Raw genomic sequence first — 5,920 nt, forward strand, 5'->3', positions numbered from 1 at the left:
TCTCATCTTGGGAGCCAAAGGAGATTCATATCTACACCAACATCCTTGTCAATGATTAGTCATCCTGCTCCCAAAGGAGTCAACCCCACTGCATTGCTCTTTTTCCTGCTTTATTTCAACTTAGAAATGATGAGCCATTCCCTCCCCAGGTCCTTGCATTTCCTGATTAGGTTACCAGCAGCCACAAGGGCTGGGTCAGCTAGTCCTCTGTGGAGTCCATTCCTTGAGTCTGCATCTTGCTGATACACCCATAAACCTCTCACATGCACAGTTCTCTTGGTGTTTTTTTTTTTAAACAAAAGGATTGTATTTGCTTGCTTGCTTGCTTGTTTGTTCAGACAGAGTCTCTCTGTGTGGCTCTGGATGTCCTAGAACTTGCTCTGTAGACCAGGCTGGCCTCAAACTCACTAGAGATCCTTCTACTTTTGCCTCCTAAATGATGGGATTAAAGGCATGCACTTCCACCATCTGGCTGGTTTATTTTGTTTTTAATTATGTGTATCAGTCCATAAGCAGGGATACATGTGGAAGCCAGAGACATCAGATTCCCTGGAGTTACCATTACACGTAGGGGTGAGCTACCTCATGTAAGTGCTCGAATCAAACTTAGCCATGGAGCCATCTCTCTGGTCCTCTTATTTTCCTTCTTGTTAAGTTGGTACAGCCTCCATAATCCTCTGCGAGATTATTAAGATATTTGGGCCGAAAAGAGCAGACTCCCCTAATTCAACCTCTACCTGAGTCCTTGTAAGCCATGATGGGGACTCTGGGATGGGATGCAGTCCCACAACAGCAGCTGAAGCACTCCCTGGAATAGCTTCAGTGATGGACAACTGGAGGGTGGAGGCGATTGACTGCACTCTGCCAAGATTAAGACCCCAATGGGACTACAACACAGAGGGAGATAAGTCACTCAGTGATGCCACTTGGCTCTGTAAGAAGGGATGAAACAGGCAGCTCCAAAGCCCAGTGACCTATCTAAGGTAGAAGATATGAAACGTGGCCAGACCAATAGCAGTCATTTTTTCTGCAATGCCTCCTTCATATATCTCTATGGACCTGGAGGACCTGGATGTCTACCAGTCATATATCTCTATGGACCTGGAGGACCTGGATGCCCACCAATCATATACCTCTATGGACCTGAAGGACCTGGATGCCCACCAGTCATATACCTCTGTGGACCTGGAGGACCTGGATGTCTACCAGTCATATATCTCTATGGACCTGGAGGACCTGGATGTCCACCAGTCATATACCTCTGTGGACCTGGAGGACCTGGATGTCCACCAGTCATATACCTCTGTGGACATGGAGGACCTGGATGTCCACCAGTCATATACCTCTGTGGACCTGGATGTCCACCAGTCATATACCTCTATGGACCTGGAGGACCCGGCAAGTCTCAGGGCGATTAACTTGACTGTTGTTATTCAGCCACTGACATACATAGAAAGATACAAAAGATGAATGGGTATGCAGGAAAGAACAAGTCAGAACTGTTAGAAACAGCCCAGAAGGTGTTTGACAGCAGAGATAGCAAAAAAAAAAAAAAAAAGATCTTTTATTTAAAAAGATGGAATGAGCACCATGGCTGTCCCACAAGCCTGTCACTTTCAGTTCTACCCCATGATACAGAAAAGTACCAATGCACCTACTGCAAAGGAATGGATTACTAGAAGAATAAATGCCCATAATGGAAACAGGTGGCCCCTCCTCCCCAACCCAAGCCAATCCTGGCTATGGAGGATTAGAAAGGCTAAAAGTTCCTTCATACTAGGCCCCCAGGGGCCTATGGTAACCTTTACCAACTGGGGCAAATCTGTAAATCTTCTGGTAGACATGGGCTACCCATTCAGTATTCTGGGGGCCCCTAAGGCCCCTAAGGCCAAACAACGGAAGTACAGGCACAGCAGGGGATATTAAAAAATATAAATGGGCCACTGACAGGACTGTTAACAAGGAACTGTGACTCATCGTTTTATCATTATTCCTGAATACCCCTACCCTTTACTGGGACAGGACCTCTTCTACAAGCGCCAGACAAAAACATTGTCCTCAGGAAACACTCCTAGGTTGCAACTGGGAGGCCCTGCTAAGGTTTTAACTATAACCTGCCCTAATAACTGAGGGATATCTACTCCTTCAAAATCCAACCCATTCCCAGGAAGGGATTTTTTTTATTGATAGGTGATGTATCCATACAGTACATAAGAGATTCTCTCTACAATATATAAACAGAGGGGCTTGCTCACCTCAGAGAGAAAGACTAGTGAAATAAACATGAAACTACCCAGTTGCTAGAAGCCATCTGGCTGCAAACTGAACCAGCCGTAATCCATTGGCCAGAACACCAAAAGGACAAAAGTTCTCAGACTCAAGGTAACAATTATGCAGATCAAGTCACCAAAGAGGCTGCTCTGGGGGAACCCAAACCCCAGACTGTCCTGGAACTATCTGCTATCCCTGAGCCCCCACTCTGCCTCAAAGATGTTTCTGGAGAACGATCAAAAAGAGATCAGGTCATATTCTGACTTGGGGGCTCAGGAGAGCAGAGGCAGATAGTAGACCTTGTCATCTTGCCAGACGGAAGAGTTAGTATGCCAAAGGTACCAGGCCAGAATTGGCCAAGTGTTTTGCATTGTTCCACGCCCTTGTCACCTAAGATCTCAGAACTCATCTGCCCTCCTGTCTGGCTACCTGGACACCAGACTTCAGAGCATTTCAGACTGACGCCTGATCTGTGATCAGGTAAATACAAAGGACTTGCTTTCCCTAGGACAATGGAGTCAAGGTACTATACCTTTTTTTGGAAATTGGACTTAACTGAAGTCAAGCCAGGACTACATATCTGCTGGTCTTGACAACTTCATGGGCTGGGCCTTTCCATCCTGAACAGAAACTGTGTAGTAGTAACTAATTAATAATGGAAATTATTCCCAGATTTGGCCTCCCCATATCTCTGGGGTCTGACTATGGCCCAGCCTTCACAGCCAAATTGTCTTAATTGCTCTCTAAGGTTCTTAACGTAAATCGGAAACTTCTTTATATTATATCATCCTCGCAGCTCAGGAACTTTAAAGGAGACTTTAACAAATTCTTGAGAATGGTGGTTACTGGGTTGACCTCTTACCCAGGGCCCTCTCAGGGTCTCTTGTATACCCCCTACCGAGAAAAATGCACTCCATATGAAATAATCTATGGATAACCACCCCACTATGATCCTTCCAGTACGTTTTGGGCTAGTAGCCTCACCCTTATCTCTGAATCCTTAAAAGGATTGCAATTAACACTGGATAAGATTTTCCTCAGGTCCACGATGCTCAACCTGCTGGGTACTGAACACCTCAACCATCCAGCCCAAGGAAGCCATATTGTTTCACTGCTTCAATCTTGAACCTAGATGGAAAGGACCTTACATCACGATTCACCGGATGCCTACTGCTGTTAAGGCTGTTAGTATTCCTGCCTGGATTCATCACTCACCTCTTAAAAAAGAGGAGCCCAGCCCCCAGAGGTGGAAAGTGACTGGAAAAGGACCATTAAAAAAATCAACCTTTCTCAGGTCTCTCTAACATAACTTTAATAGTGTGTTTTTGATCCTGGAATTTGCATCATGACCATCCTATGACTAACAGTTTTACTGACCTATTTTCAATGCATGCAAACAGAACCTTGAAAGGGAATCAAAGGCACCCCAGTCATAGGAAACACCCTGATATTGTCTTGCCACTCAAAAGATTGCTTTTGTCACCATGGTTCATAGCTTGGTCAAAAGGAGGGGTCCTTAGCCAGATGGATAGAGGCTACTTGGGATGGACCAATACCAGCGTGATAGATAATACAGACTTCATCATCATCAACTATTCTTTTAAAAGTTCTGATAACAGAAGTTACAGGTGTGCTCAATATGACGGGGAAGGGAAGACTCATTAATCACTTCGACTGAGCCCAACAGACCAGAGTAACCCTGTTTGTAACCAATGGTCTAGGTTATAGCCTCTGACTCCGTCTAGCCCTAAAAATCCAACAAGAAAAGTTCTGTGTCAAAGGAGATCCTGGAATAGGGGTTATCTATGAAAATTATAAAGCGTTATATATGAAGTTATACAAGGATAACGGGGGTCAAAGAAGGAGCATGCCCTTCCAATATTTCTGGAACTGAAGCTGATGTTCCTATGCCTCTTCCCTCCACTAACGCTGTGGTTGCGCTAATGTTCCCTCCCATTGTAATTCCACTTCTGGTCAGGTGGGCGATTTCTGTGAGAATAACCCTTATTCTGCTCTCCCCGGGACACAAAGGTTTATGTGGGAGAGGTTGTGGTATCAAATCCTCACAACCAATTCACAGTCACAAGAGCTTTTCCTGAAACTGGGATGTTTCCTCACCCAGCATGGCAGCCGCCACCGCCGCCGCCCCTTCAGAGGCTCCGTGTTGGGTGACGAAGGGAAATCTCTAAAATAGTCTGTTTAATTGACAAAATGGCTAACATTACAGCAAAAATATTAGCCAAAATTAAGAAATAGGAGAACTGAGAACAAGGGTGGTTCAAAATAAGGCTACCAGAGGCAGCCTCTGGCTTAAATAGAATCTTGATTATCAGCAATTTGCCAGCATGTACTGTTTTTGATATCTCAAATTTCTCTCATACCATTGATAGCAAATTGTTTTAAAAATTTTTTAAATATAGACAAAATCTCTCAGATTTTAAATGGCCGGTATGGCCAAGATGGTTTTCCCCCTTCAATCACCTTCTATTCCGACTGTCTATCCTAATCAGACCCTGTGCCATCCTATGTGTTACCAACTTAATCACTCACCAGATAAACACGGCTAGAATCCTTGCTGTCTAACCACCTTATTAAAAACAGTACCCTAGCTGGGCTTGGTGGCACACGCCTTTAATCCCAGCACTCCGGAGGCAGAGGCAGGTGGATTTCTGAGTTTGAGGCCAACCTGGTCTACAGAGTGAGTTCCAGGACAGCCAGGGCTATACAGAGAAACCCTGTCTCAAATAACTAACTAACTAGCTAACTAACTAACTAACAACAGTGCCCTAGCCATGATTTTTACCGGAACAGGAACACATATGTCAGGAGGGGAATGAGGAACCTGCCTGACTCCATTTTGAAGGCAGGAATCATTTTGTTATTATGTTTCCACTCATTGTAAGAGCTAAGTTTTTAAGTTTCTGTCCCCCCCCCCAACTTGATTGAATTGTTTGTAAAAAACAAAAAAACAAAAAAAACAAAAACAAAAAAACAAAAACAAAAACCACCCTGACCTGCACCATCTTGGCCACTGTGGTGGTTTTGAATGAAAATGGACCCCATAGGCTCACAGGGAGTGGCACTGTTAAGAGGTGTGGCCTTGCGTGTTACAGGCTTTGAGGTCTTAGACACTCAGTCCCGGACCAATGTGGCTCTCTTTTCCTGATGCCTACTGATCCAGATGTCACCCTCAGTTACTCTGCAGTACCATGTCTGCCTATTGATGCTCACACGTCTCCATGATTCCCTCCGTGATGATAATGGACCTCAGCCCCAGTTAAATGCTGTCCTTTACAAGAGTTGCCGTGGTCATGGTGTCTCTTCACAGCAATAGAACCCCTAAGGCAGCCACAATGACTTGATTTTGAGAATCTTCTCTAATCAGTGGTGATGACTACTGAGTTTTCTGTCCTCTTCTAACTGCTCATTGCCTCGCTTCTGTATGCCTGCTTCGTAGCTACTTCTGATTGGATGCCTTAAAGATGCCCCAAACAGAGTCAGTGCGGCTCTCTCCAATCCGACTCAGGAGGCAGTCGCTGGCCAGCTCTCTGGTACACCTGAATAGAATAAAGCTTGCTCCAGTTTAGCCCGAAATTGTGGTAGTGTCTTATTCTCATCTGGTGGGATTAAGAGCACCACACACCACACA

Source organism: Mus musculus, chromosome 11 (genome assembly GCF_000001635.26).
Source record: "Mus musculus strain C57BL/6J chromosome 11, GRCm38.p6 C57BL/6J".
Taxonomy (NCBI): domain Eukaryota; kingdom Metazoa; phylum Chordata; class Mammalia; order Rodentia; family Muridae; genus Mus; species Mus musculus.